Raw genomic sequence first — 14,946 nt, forward strand, 5'->3', positions numbered from 1 at the left:
TAATATTTTTTCATCAAGCCTTGAGTTATTTCAATCATATATAAAGAAATTATTTCTTATTTCAGAGAACAGTTGGTTCTTCAGTAACTGATTGTGGTACACAGTCGAAAGTAGAAATGGAAGACAAGGCGACCGAAACTTGCAATTTTTTCTCACACATTGTGCACGAATTAAAACGTAAACTGAACGCCGTATGAAAGAACTCCACTGACGCCTGTCCTCCTGCTACTCTACGGAACGAAATCATTCCACACCGTGCAGAGAAAGGGCATGGTCGGTAGCACAGCTGCACGTGAACGTTTGCGGCCTACTGGTCGAGACAAAATAACGGTATATAAAAGAATTAGAAGGCGACAGGGATGACTCCTAAACGCTAGCAGACACCTTCGTTGAAACCGTCCTGCAGATAAAGTTACAGATCTTACAGTCTTAGTAAGGTAGATCGTGACGATAAAGCTAGTTCAATGCGCTCTAGCACAATCGGAGAATTTATTAATACAATACTTGGATTATGCTACTGAATCTTAACTTACTTCCAAACCGTTCATTAAAAGATTCCCCACTATGCACTAAGTGGAGTTAAACCTGCACAGAAATTCCTCCAGATTACGCTTTACCTAATATTCTACTTCTTGATTTTCGTGCTCGACCATGCGGCGAGTCGCAACACACAGCCCTGTCAGGAAAGCCGTCGTGCACTAAACAAATAAGTAACAGTGAAGTGAAAGAATCTAAACTACTTAGGAATTCTTAGGTAGAATAAATGTAGTGCACCAAAAGAAATACATTAAAATTACCTGCCATGAGTAATGAGTATTAGGTGCACTACAAATGTAGTGGTGTGGACATGTTGGGAATGTGGGTCTCACGGGAAGCGTGCAAGGGATAAGTCCCTGCACGCGCACTATCCTCTGTGCCCTCGGTGACTCAGATGGATAGAGCGTCTGCCATGTAAGCAGGAGATCCCGGGTTCGAGCCCCGGTCGGGGCACACATTATCAACATGTCCCCGATGAAGTATATCAACGCCTGTTTGCAGCTAAGGTGTCCATTTAATTATTTCATTCTAGCAAAGTTGCATGGTCATCAACGGTAACTGTTCTTTCGGGAACAGATACTACCGTCACATATAGTTAAAATTACAATTGCTAATGCTGGACAGGAGTCACGACTCCGCTCTGTAGGAAGTCTACTCTGTACCCCGCCAACGACTGCGTTGTGTGAGGCCTAGGGCATACACCTTACATAAAACCTTTTTCCATTTCTTCCTGTGCATGACGCGCTGAGAAAGGGTGTAGGTATGACTCAGTATAACATAGAAATTCTATAATTCTACCCTGGAGATTATGCGAGATGTATGTTGCAGGAACTTACAATGTTTCTTGGATCGAATTAGGATATAGGCGCTTTCGCGTGGAGATTGTGCGAGGGCTTCTAGCTGAATAATCAGTGACGAAAGTTGCAGTTCTTTGAATCATATTCATTCTCTCTCTATCTCTCTAGTTAATTCACCGACGAACAGTGCTCAGGAATTGGCAGAACGTGGTTTCTGTAAGTTCGGTAGAAAGTTTTATCGTATAGAAACCAGAATGAAAAATGGTCCTATGATAGCACAGAAGAAGGCAATTACGTCCTCAGAAGTCTCTCTCTCTCTCTCTCTCTCTCTCTCTCTCTCTCTCTCTCTCTCTCTATCTATCTATCTATCTATCTATCTATCTATCTATCTATATCTATATATATATAATCTCAGAAATAAAAAATTGTTTTAGCGTCCACCAACTCCCGCCCCCAAAGGAACAAATCCATTCCCTGAATATTAACCCCCCCCCCCCCCGGAAAACTTTATCTATTACATGTATGCTCTGTTCACTATGGCTGACGAATCGTCTGGATTTTGGGCACAGAATCAGGAACTTGAGTCTATAAACTGCAAGATGCCGGTGTGCCAACGCATTGCAGCTAAGAAGCTCATTGCACTGGGGAAGTAGAGTTAACTAGTGAAAAAGCGCAAATATGTCAAGATGTTTTGATTTAAATGTGCTAATTTAAATGTTTCTGAAGCTGCCAAATCGAAAATCTAGTTTATTTTATTTTTTTTTTTTACATCCCTAACTCTTTCCAGAAGATATTCGCCTTTTTCTGCTACGACAGGAGCATTTTTCATTTTTGTTCCCAACTTTTACTGTACCATAATTTCGATATTAGACCGCCATAGCTTGGCAATCGAAGATTTCTGTGGGGGCGCGACTGATCCGGAAAGGTATTATTTTACTGCCTTCGAACCATGTTGCTTATACCGTAGCAACGGACGGAGGTTTCACAAAACAGGACGACCGTTAATGACACGTATTTATCTGCCACCTTACAAAATTTTAACCGATTCGCTCAAGTTTGAAACATAGAAGTATTGCGCTTCAGAAACATCCCAGAAAAATTTCTTGTTGTACGTAAAATGCGAACGGAGCAAATACAAATGGCGCCAATAATTGAGAACTTATTTCAGTCGAATTAAAATCATTAGCAAAAGAAATTAATGGAGCGCACCATTTGCCTGGACGCCAGCTCCGGTGCACCGTTCAAAACTTGCTTCATCAACTGTAACATAGCAACGGTAAGGTATGTTCGAATGGCTATACAAATGGCAGCTGTTCTGGTCTAAACAAACTTTTTATCCACATTGCCTGTTCATATAGGAACCGAGCACCAAGACCCCGCACGGCGATTTTGCGTGCGGCCTTTTCATAGTTCTTTGTTCAGTGACAGTCGTGTACATTGCACTTTTTAATGAGGAAATATATACGGTGGTTATAATTAAACTTCGCTACTTGAGAGGCCTGCTTGAAAGAAGGAAAAAATAGTGTAACCAGGTATTTTTCTTTCAAGAAAAGCATTTAAAAGTCGGTGTTACACAGCTCTTTAACAGGGTCAGAACGAACTTTTTATGGTTACTCGAAAGTACCCATTCGTCTTCCAAACTATTAAAAATATTCCATATCCCCAGATTTACGCCGCAATAAAAATTATCGTATGGACGCCGTTGGTTCAGACCCATGTTAGCCGCCTACAGCTGTAATGTGAGACCGGAGTTTCTCCTGGCGTAAACAACTTTCAAATAACTTCCGGGAATTCAGTGAGGTAACACTTTAGCGACCGCCGATATTTCGGCCGGAGAACACAGCGCCATTTTCAAGGCAAACTGCAACGGACAGGCGACGGACAAGCAAATTTAAAACATCGGTTCACGGACTGATGCAGGGAAGATAACACACACAATGAACAGTAGTGCCATCAAAGATGACATAAGTCAGAGATGTCGATAGTGAGACTACGAACTCGCAGGTGAGGTAGCATTGACTCTGTCCCTCTGTCGTTTCCGACGCTGAGACTTTGCCAGCTGAGCTGTCCCATCTTGAAGTTACGTTTCGTCAAAATGGTTATAGTGACAGACAGATTGAAGGTGCACTGCGCTATCGACCAACTGTACATCGGGTGATTGATGATAATTCTGAGTCTACACCTAAGTGTACTGCCTTTTTGCCATACGTAGGAAACACTTCCAACAATATCGGTCGTATTTTATGGAAATACGATGTGAAATGTGTTTCCGACCTCCATCTGAAATCTTAGTGCTTTTGAGTTTTGTTAAGAATGATCTTGGTAAGGCGGGTGTATATCGTAGCATTCATTGTAGCTGCGGCATGGCATATATTTGTCAAACTATCAGGACCCTGAAGGATCGATGTACTGAGCATAAACGGCACACACGATTACAGCAGCCAAGTAGATCTGCTACTACCGAACACTGCTTGGATACTGGTCACCCCATGTTATATAATAACACCGTGTTACTGGCATGCACGTCCAGCTATTGGGACAGCTGTTATTAAGGAGGCAGTTGAGATTAAATTAGCGAGAAACCTCGTTAACAGGGATGGAGGTTTTTGTTTAAACTCTGTTTGGAATCCGGCTCTCTGCCTTGTGAAAAACAGAGGGACCGAGTCAATGCTACCTCACCTGCGAGTTCGTAGTCTCACTATCCATATCTCTGACTCTGGTCATCTTTGTTGGCACTAGTGTTCAGTGTGTGTGTGTGTGTGTGTGTGTGTGTGTGTGTGTGTGTGTGTGTGTGTGTGTGTGTGTTTTTTCTTTCCTGCATCAGTCCGCGAACCGATGTTTTAAATTTGCATGTACGTCGCCTGTCCGTTGCAGTTTGCCTTGAAAATGGTGGGGTGTTCTCCGGCCGAAATATCGGCGGTCGCTGAAAGTATTACCTGACTGAATTCCCGGAAGTTATTTGAAAATACAGCTGTAATGCTCACTGATGCCTGTGTTTCAACCCCCAATCACCGTACCGCTATCGGCGAGTCATGACACTAACACCACTAGCAACACAAATCCTACACCGCGCAGTATGAACATGCCTGTGACTTTACAGTTGAAATTGACCTTTCTGAGACGGCACCACTGCTCACTTTCTGCACAAGATCGTGAATATGAACGTTCCAAAACAGCTTTGCATTTGTCCTCAGTCCCAAGAATTGACAATCTGACTTCAAACCGATATTTGATTTATCTCTTAAATAAATGAGCAAATCCAAGACCAATGTTGTTCTTCAGAAAACCAGAAATATGCAAATCGCACGGGGAGAGATCGGGACTGTATGGAGGAAGGGTAACGGCTTCTCAGCTGAACTTCCGCAGTTTAGTATAAACAACCTTGACACAATGTGGGCGGACATTATCCTGCAACAGAGTAATGCCGTACGTCAACATCCCTGGGCGTTTGGTCTTTATCGCGCGCTTCCATGTTTGCGAAGTGCCTACGTACTAGGACTGTTGGTATTTTAAAAAATATCGGGAACCTTAAGTACGAGGGTCGTCCACAAAGTAAGTTCCATTTATTTATATTAAACAAACGTGTACAGACATAGAAAAAATATCGTACAAAAATCTACAGCTGTCCAACTACTTTTCTACGTAGCTTCCGAAATTTTGTAGGCACTTGTCATAGCGTGGCACAAGTTTGTGTATGCCTTCTATGAAGAATGTTGCCGCCTGTGTATTCAACCATGTGGCAACATGTTCTTCCGGCTCGTCATCATCGTTGATATGTTGACCACTAAGGACAAAATTCAAATGGCTCTGAGTACTATGAGACTTAACTTCTGAGGTCATCAGTCCCCTAGACTTAGAACTACTTAAACCTAACTAACCTAAGGACATCACACACATCCATGCCCGAGGCATGATTCGAACCTGCGAGCGTAGCGATCGCGCGGTTCCAGACTAGCGCCTAGAACCGCTCGGCCTAATCGGCCGGCCACTAAGGACAGATTTTAGGTATAAGAGGAGATGGAAGTCGCTAGGAGCGAGGTCCGGGCTGTACGGAGGATGATCAAACGCGTCCCAGTGAATGCCCTTAAGAGTTGTTTGTTCGCCGTGTGAGGTCTGGCATTGTCCTTCATTGAACAGTCTGACAGTCTGACCCATCTTCTAACCATTGAATCACTCCTAGCATTTTGTCCGTAAACCTCGCAGTTTTGCCGATGAATTTCCTTTGGTTCAACTTTCTTTAAAATCAGAAAACTAATCACAGATCTGATTTCACAGGCGGCGGCATTTTCAATTACGGCTGACAAAGTAGCACTACAAAGCACACGTCGGCAGCAGCGATCTGAAAATGGCGTACATGTCTTCTCCTTCAGTCAGAGTAACTGAGGCGCATGCTCGGAACTGCGATTGTAGCGCTACAGCGGGTAGAAATAGAAACGGAACTTACTTTGTGGACGACCCTCGTACCTATATTTTAAAAAATATATTATCGGCCGTCAATATATCGATGAAATTATCGAAATATCGACGGAAATAATATCGACGTACCAGCCAATAAAAATATCGGCTGCACATTGTAAATATACTGCCAGTTTTAGAGCTGTATATTTACGTATTGATCTATTATTGACGGCCAGTGTGGCCGAGCGGTTCTAGGCGCTTCAGTCTGGAACCGCGCGACCGCTACGGCCGCAGGTTCGAATCCTGCCTCGGGCATGGATGTGTGTGATGTCCTTAGGTTAGGTAGGTTCAAGTAGTTCTAAGTTCTAAGCTTTGATCATATTGTCTCACAGTGGGATAAATGCGTGAACAGTTACGACGATTACTTTTGAAATAAACATTTTGCTTTTATTTGTCTCTTTTCATTTGACTGCCCGTTATATACGAACAATGTTTCGTGATTCGGCAAATTGGAATGATGTATGTCACTTTCCCCCATGACACATTTAGATATGGTTAATACCTTGATAAATATGATCGGCATTACTTCTGAATTGGTAAAAATATGACATGGTCTGTCTCAAGAATTGTGATGAAGCGAACATTAAGTTCTTTATAGAGGGACTTAACCACCACCGAATTTCAGTAGTAAGGACACTATCTTCACAGTACAGAAATGATTGCTCATCTTTTTGCAACACTTTTTAATATTCGTGATATAAACCACTAATATCAAAAAGGTGTTGTCCTTATACGGTGTTAGACGTCGTAGTTTCAGCGGGCGAACCTTTCTGCACAATGGAACCGCCGGTAGCAGAGGATGGAATCAACGTTCACTTTTTGGTGACTGTCCACCACTATTCTACGCCCTTAGCCGTAAAAATATAGTAGTTCGACCTGCGACACACTCACTGGTGTGAAATTACCGCAGGAATCCAGCGACGAGAGGCATACCCAGGTAAGATTTACAGGAAGAATCCAAAGAATCTTAAAGCTTTATTCACGAATGTAGTCGCTTACAGCACCCTCCTTCGACTAATTATTGAACATTCATCCGTCTTGTCTCCTTACCGAGTCGCATGACAAGAGAGCTGCGTTTCCATTTCGTTAGCCTGAATGAGTCCAAGTAATGCCCGACCAACTCCAGTAGACAACGCTACGATGTTGGTGTTGAGCAACACGGAAACATGAAGTCTGAGCGCTCACGTTCCAATAGACGTCAAAAAAAAAAAAACTTACGCTCCCTCCAAACAACAATTCTGATATAATGAAATTATAAAACAATCTTTTACAGTGGCAAACAAATTTGATTCGTTTTGTGTACAATCCGCGAATAGGAGAGAGAGGTGAGTGGTAATTGCGAATGTGGGTCTCACGGGATTTCGGTCAGCGAGCTGGCTGGCCTCCGTAATAAAAAACAGAGGGTCAACAAAGAGTATCAATGGCTGTCATGTGACGTCCGCTACGACCAAATAGAGAGAACACAAAAAAAGATGGATAGAGCGTCCGCCATGTAAGCAGGAGATCCCGGGTTCAAATCCCGGTCGGGGCACACATTTTCAACTGTCCCCGTTGACATATCAATGCCTGTATGCAGCTAAGGGTATTCTTTTCATTGTAAGTTTGTTTATATAATTGTAGAATTTCTGTTTTCATGCCGTAACTTTGTTACTTCGACAAAATTTTTCTCTGGTTATAAGCTCCTTACTACTCCTTACATCAGATGGGAGAGAACACTTTGAACACCACCGGGCTTCAACTTGGCGTTTTGGAACAGTATTCGATAGTTCAGTTTTCAAATCCTTTTCATAGTTCGAATCAACAAAATGTATTTAGCACAAACAAGCGTTACCAACTGAAAGCTAATCAGCACGTTTACAAGCTTCTATTGTTGTTTTGTCTCTCTGCTCTTAGGAAGCGTATAAATTTTCATTCCTAACTATATTCGTTGTTTGCAGGAGTTAAAGAACTCGCGCTCTCACAGCAAACCACAATTTTTCACTGAAAATCCAAAATGTAACTCCCAGAATCCCTCAGTCCAGTGATAACTGCAGCGCAAATGTGCTCTTGATTGTCAGTCACGGATGACGCTGTTGTATAGAGAAGTCGCAACGCTATAAAACTGCAACGAAACGAAGGAAGGCCTGCGAGGGATCAGCGCTTGGTGAAGGGACTCGCAGATGGCTTGAAACAGAAACAAATTTGACGTACTGTGCATAAATAGGCAGAAAGACCTATTACTGTAGTTTACACGTTTGCAGAACTATCAGCTCAATCTCTCTGTTCCTTAAACAACCTTCTGTTCACCAAAAAATGCAATGACAACGCAATGGGTTTCGGCAGGGGCGGGCTACTGAGAAGTGGCAGGGTAGCTGTGACGTAAGCGTCGCTTCATATTACTATGATCCCGACTGTGCAGTTTAGTGGGTGGTACTTCCGAAAGCAAGCTTCAAGGGATCCAGCAACAAGCTATACTGAGGTGACGGAAGTCATGAGTTACCTCCTATTATCGCGTCGGACCTGCTTTTGCCCGACGTAATGCAACATCTCGATGTGGCATGAACACAAGTCGTTCGAAGTTCGCTGCAGAAATACTGTGCCATGCTGCCTCTATTGTCGCCCATGATTGCGAAGGCGTTACCGATGCAAGGTTTTGTGTACGAACTGACCTCCCGATTATGTCCCATGTATGTCCGATGCGATTCGTGTCCACATCATTCGCTCGAATTGTCCAGAACTGCGGACATCTGTAGCCCAGTTACATGACATTGCCTGGGAACACTAAGTCCATGAATGGTTGCAAATGTTTAAGTAGTCGAACCTAACCATTTCCAGTCAATGATAGCAGGCCAGTTGGATCAAGGATCCAGTCCATTCTATGTGAAACTGCCCATACCATTGTGGAGCCACCAGGAGCTTCCTCTGGGACTTTTTGACAACTTTGTTCCATGGCTTCGTGGGGTCTGCGCCGTACTCTAACCCTACCATCAGCTCTTACCAACTGAAATCGGGACTCACTTGATTAGGCCACTGTTTTCCAGTCTAGGGTCCAACCGATATGCACTCAGCTCGGTCATACGCTTCCATTGCTGATTATCGCCAAATTTCGCCGCACCACCCTGACATGTTCGTCGTTAAGTCCCACACTGCTTCTGCAGATATTTCATACATTGTTGCTTGTCTGTTAGCACTGACAATACGCAAACGCCGCTACTCTCTGTCGTTAAGTGAAGGCGGTCGGCCACTGCAACGTCCGTGGTGAGAGGTAATGCATGAAATTCAGTATTCTCCGCACACAATGAAGACTGTGGATGTCAGAATATTGAATTTCCTAACGATTTCCGAAGTAGGTCTGATGCGTGTAATTCGAACTACCATTCCGCGTTCAAAGTCTTTATTCTCGTCGTGCGAACATAAACCTTTTCAGATGAAAAAACTTTAGGACAAATGACAGGTCCGCCAATGCACTGCCCTTTTATACCTTATGTAAGCGACATAACCGCCGTCTGAGTTAGCATATCACTATTACTTGATTTTTGTCACCTCAGTGTTATACCATCCTAGTTATCTGTTCCATCCGAGAGTGTTTTCGAAGACAGCAGATAGTGATTATTTTCCGTATACGAAGCCTTTGAGCCTTTCGAGAACAGATATCGTTTCGGGATTATTTAGTCTAAGTGAGAGGCTCACGGAGGTGCTAAACGAACGCCAGCGACAGAATACGAGAATAGCCGTTTAGACTGCAGTTCTTGGGGGTATCAGTGTCGCATAGTACGCGGAATTCCCACCTACTATGCCAGGACATTGCCGATACATCGCAACGCCATTCTGAAGCCTGCTGTCAACGGAAGTTGCTCTAGCTGGCGGTGGCTGGGGACAGCGCGTCGCCAGAGGGAGGCACGCAGTAAACAAACGGCGCGGAGAAAGTGCGGCAGCCGCCCACGCGCACCGACCGGTTCGGCGCGGCGCTGGTGTGGTGCTGCCTGGCAGACCGGCCCGCGATCTCGACCCGCCGCGACCTTGACTCTGCCGCTGCTTACGTAACCAAGCGACGGCCGGAGGCTGATCGCCGTTTTGGCGGCTCAACGCGCGCGGCCGCAAGCCCGCGGTCGCATGTCGGACAACGGGGAGCTAAGCGCTGCCGTGCCGCCTTTTTGTCAACTGCCGGCTAGTCGGCGCGTCGTGCGAAGAGACACGCTCAAAGTCGTCCTCACACGGGACGTGTTCCTCAACGCAAAGCACGCCAGACTGGTGTCCATCACGGTTGCTGCTCGCTCTGACGCGACATGCTGCATCTCTCGGAACATAACGTCGTTTTTGCGAGAGCAGCGCTCTCCTGCGGCAGTCCTCGGCGCGTAAATCACGCAACTGCTTTACGAAAATGGACGCGGGTAAGACTGTCAGCGATTGTCGAATAAGAGCGGAGAAAACTGCGGTCTCGAACCGTCGATGGCTTGAACAGCCAATTGCTGATAGAGGAACACTGCCTATAGTATGATTAAAATTACTTAACCCTCTAACAGTAAGGTTGGGGTTGGATCCGACCCCAGCGAGTCTGTTTCGTTTATAACTCCCCACTCCCTTTTCTGAGAGCGCTGTGGTTCCAGCTACCCTACCAGCCAGTTCGTCCCGAGAACGCCGAGGAGGCCACGTCAGTCTGGTGAGTGACCTGCAGCTACCCTCTCTATCCGAAATCTACATTACCCGCGCTCGGGTTGGATACGACCCCACCTTACTGTTTACGTCACACTTATTAGTTTCTTTTGTGGGGAGGATTCAACCCCATATTGATGTTTATATCACATCTAAGTTTTGTTTTCTCTTCTAGTATCTTACTAAAATGGCGCATCAACTCCTTAGAACTCCTGAGGAGATATACAACGAGTTTCTCCGACAGGAGGCTGAGTCAGAGGATGGCGACAATATCGATGCAGAAAACTGTTCAGAAACTGAGGATGATGTATTATCTAATACTGATGACGAGGATGATGTATTTCATTGTGGGGCAGGAGCAGTCGAGTTTGATAATTCTCAGTCGGGTGTAGAATATGAGAGAAATTTTGAGCTAGGTAAAGACTTCAGAGACAATATGGACCAACAAACCAATCCATTCAAAATTTTCTAGGACACCAGCGTCAAATATTACTCATCTCCCTGGTCCACGTGGGGAAGCAAGGGGGGGTCACTAGTGAATTGGAAATATTTTTATTATTTATAGATTCGAAAATTATAGAAAAAATTGTTTTGTACACAAATCTTGAAATCTAGGCAAAAGTACAAGACGGTCCAGTGGTTTCATTCACCAACAGAGAGCGTTGAAATAAAAGGGTTGATGGGCCTTCTCTTCATGAGTGGTGTCCTAAAAAATTCTATGCTCAGTGTAGATGAGATGTTCTCAGCAACCTATGGACCTCCGGTATTCCGTTGCACTATTTGCAAGAAAAGGTTTGCATTTCTTCTAGAAAACCTCCGCTTCGATTATAAAGCCTTGTTGTTATAACAAATATTGTGTGTTTAATTGATAATAAAACTTTTTCCCATTGTTCATTTTTCATTTTACGCCGAAAAATCGATATTTGGAGGGGTGGGGTCTGATCCAACCCCACCTTACCATTTATGTCAGGAAACTTCACCTTATCGTTAGAGGGTTAAAGTTTCATGTGCTGGAAGTGTCTTCCTCCGATCGGAGGGCTCAACGTCACGCCTGAACTGTTCGCTGTTGCCAAACTGCCATAAACGGTTAACTCACTACCAATTCCTTGTCTGGCTTTTTTTCTTGTTGTGTTTGGATCCTCAGTCCTGGGTCCGGCCCTTTTATGTAGCGTCTCATCGCACATGGTAGACACACCCAAAAACGATGGCAAGGAAATAATGCACATTTCGTACACACACTAGCCAAGCCTACTGGATTCTTCCGCACAAGACGTGATTCGGCTTCACATATTCAATTATCCCGGAGATCGACTAACAGTAAGTAAACATACGACACGGGGTTAAACTATTTTTATTTTAGTTATTTATTTGAAAGCAGTAAACGATCGTTGCAAATGGTTCTATGGATGTAATAATGCGAGCAACTTCAGTAGTTTAGTGGTACAGCTACAGTTTGAGATGCAGAAGGTTGAGAGTTCGAATCACGTTGGAAGATTTTTTCACATCTTTATCAAAATGACTATTTTCAATTAATTGGTTTCAACGTATTTCTTTTATTTTAATCTTTTGTCGCATCATTTTCATCATCATACTGACTCTCTGTAGTGTTTTTCTTCGCATGATTCTTTTTTTCATTTGGTATCGGCTACTGTAGCCTGTAAGATGTAAATGAATTCCATCCGGGACTGTTCATCTGTCGGTGTCGCGTCAGCTCGCTTAGCTCCCATTTCAGCTTTTAGAGCTGAAACTGATTTTTTTCTGTCTCGAGTTTGCTCTTAAAGGTCAACTTTAATTGTCGTTAGCAAAGAGAACGTGATCAATAGTTCCACTGAAGGTTGCTGGCCGCCGTTTCCTCGGATACATTGCAAACCAATCGGTTGGTGTTAGTTTAGGACACGAGTGTAGATTCAGGGCTACAAAATGCGTTGTCTGCCTCAGTTCAATGATTTGTCACTAAAAATCAGCTGCTGACAGAGCATTTCGCGTTCCCGCCATACCTGATGGTAGCAGCTTTCATCACCGCTCCCCGTTACACGAACAGCATCGGCACTTGTGAACTGATCCGCCGTGTTTGCGTGTCGCCTTGAACCGAGCGCTAGCCGATGTGGCAACATTGCAGAGCCAAGTGACACACGTCAACTATGAAGTAATTCGAAACGGACTTTCATCTCCACCTCATTTGCCGTTATATTGAATACAGCTAAAGAGTCAATTTGCACATGCACAAAATCCATATTCTCGATTTTGTATTGGTTACAATCACTCTGAAGTACGCGCTTCACACATCTCGAGGTTGGGATTCGTTTCGAAATTATATTTAAACGGAAGCAGATTTTTTGAAGCTGCTCACCATCACTGAGAATTATAGTTACCGGTAAAACAAACATGAGGCCCTTTGTGCATGACGTCACATGTCTAATGGGCAACGGTTTCTAATACCAAACAATGGTGTGAATCAACCGTCAACAAAATCGATCGTTTATCTTTCTGAAGTTTCAACACTACCAACGAGAAAGCGCTGACAAAGCATTGTGTATCCTGTTTCCTCTTGCAGCTTCTCTTCTTTCCCAATTTTATATCCATTATCAGTTGTTTCAATTCAGGTCGGGATGTGTTAAATCCAAAAATGCAGAGTCCATCTTAAACTGTAGGTCCCACTATACTGGCAGGGTGGTCAAGTCAGTTGACAGTCAAGGGCAAACCACCTGGAGTAGGTTCGTGTTTAGTAAAGCACTGCGCTATTCAAAGCAACCTACGGCTGATTTTACTACAAAGAGAGATGACATGAGACTAAACCTAAGATCAGAAAACATTCGTTGTGAAAGAGAGAACCTCCGAAGGAAATCGCGTAAACTACGCTAGTGCGACCAATTCTAGAGTGCTTCACCGGCGTTTGAGGCTATTTCCAAGTACACATAACGGTACGCAGACTCTAAACAAATTATAAAACGCCCTGTTAGCATCGTGACATGTCAATACATTCCACACGAAACTGAACGAGATAATTCGAAAACTTGAATAGAAATCTTTGGAAGAAAAATGTTCTCGTGGAACCCTGGTAGGTAAATTTAGAGAAATGGCATCCTAAGAAAACCTTACGGCAATTCTGTTGCTATCACCGTACATCTTGCGTACTGGTCAAGAGAATAAAATAAGGGAGATCCGGACGAGAACTGAGGCTTGTACTTATTTTTCTTTTGCTCGATTCGCGAATGGCACAGGAAATATTATTTATATATATATATATATATATATATATATATATATATATATATATATATATATCGATACGAAGTACCCTACGCCTTAAAGCAGGCACAACTATTCGCTGCTGAGAACAACGTAAGCAACATCAATGGCGAAGTAATTTAGGAGTACATAATACTCTGGTAAAAACATTTTTGTTCAAATGGCTCTGAGGACTATGGGATTTAACATCTGAGGTCATCAGTCCTCTAGAACTTAGAACTACTTAGACCTAACTGACCTAAGGACATCACACACATCCATGCCCGAGGCAGGATTCGAACTTGCGACCGTAGCGGTCGCGCGGTTCCAGACTGAAGCGCCTAGAACCGCTCGGCCACACCGGCCGGCAAACATTTTTGTGAATACCATTGTGGAAGCATTGCAACTACGAGTCGACGTTCGAGCGACGTAAATATACTAAACGTCTTACCTGTTTAGGGTGCTGACACTTCTGAAATTATATCACCAACATTCTTCGTTTTTGAGTGTAGAAAGAATCAGTTGCTCTTGTATAAATAACGGTATATCGTAAATAGCAACTGAAATGCTTTTTCGTTACAAGTTTTTTTTCTTTTTCTCGGTTAAAACATTGCTAGTGGTAGGGTTTCATGACCCTTTCTTGCCCGCAGTGGAGATGTTACATTTGCGTTTACATTTCACTAGACTGTTCCCCATGGCAATTATGGCGTAAAAATGGTATACCATAAACGATGAACAGCTAAATCCAACAATACTAACACTGAAGTCTAGTAGTAAGGACATTTTTCGCACAATCAGTAACAAATTGTATGCAGTCGCGGGTCAGAAGTATGCGATCATCCGTATCTTCGTTAGAAGTGTTATAGAGTGTGCTATTTGTATGCTGGAATGCTTTCGGTTGAAAACCAGAACTTTCCAGCACTACATTCTTTCCGACACGAATTGAGAGCCGACGTATTTTACTTCAAAGAAACATCTTTACTAAAGCTGGAGTCACGAACGATTGCGGGCGAGTTTAGGCTTCTTCTGCGCACCTCTATCACGTATTCTGCGACAGCGAATGAGCGTATAGTAGTGTTCCGATTCTGAATGTCGCGGCCAATGCGACGACTAGCTCTGTCATTGCCAGGAAGGAGGGGGGGGGGAGACTTCGCGCCCACTTATTGAAAATAGGTTAACTTAGATTTCAAAAATTTGAAAACTAACGTGACTTTTTAATTTTTCAGTTCAACTTAACCAAAAAATTTAAATCTTAGTGATTTGTTACTTCCCAATGACAAATGTTATATTCATT

The 14,946-nt window shown here is 43.6% G+C and overlaps 2 protein-coding genes and 1 non-coding gene across 3 annotated transcripts in view; 2 read left to right on the forward strand and 1 right to left on the reverse strand.

Moving 5' to 3' along the window:
- The window catches only part of LOC126172915 (CDC42 small effector protein homolog), a 181,399-nt gene that overhangs the window by 126,842 nt on the left and 39,611 nt on the right, over nucleotides 1-14,946 (reverse strand). The gene's annotated exons all lie outside the window — the stretch shown is intronic.
- Nucleotides 1-14,946, forward strand: part of LOC126173622 (axoneme-associated protein mst101(2)-like) — a 150,434-nt gene that overhangs the window by 98,684 nt on the left and 36,804 nt on the right. The gene's annotated exons all lie outside the window — the stretch shown is intronic.
- Trnat-ugu (transfer RNA threonine (anticodon UGU)) lies at nucleotides 916-990 on the forward strand. The gene has a single exon. It is a non-coding gene; the product is annotated as a tRNA-Thr (tRNA).

This window comes from Schistocerca cancellata, chromosome 1, assembly GCF_023864275.1.
Source record: "Schistocerca cancellata isolate TAMUIC-IGC-003103 chromosome 1, iqSchCanc2.1, whole genome shotgun sequence".
Classification (NCBI taxonomy): domain Eukaryota; kingdom Metazoa; phylum Arthropoda; class Insecta; order Orthoptera; family Acrididae; genus Schistocerca; species Schistocerca cancellata.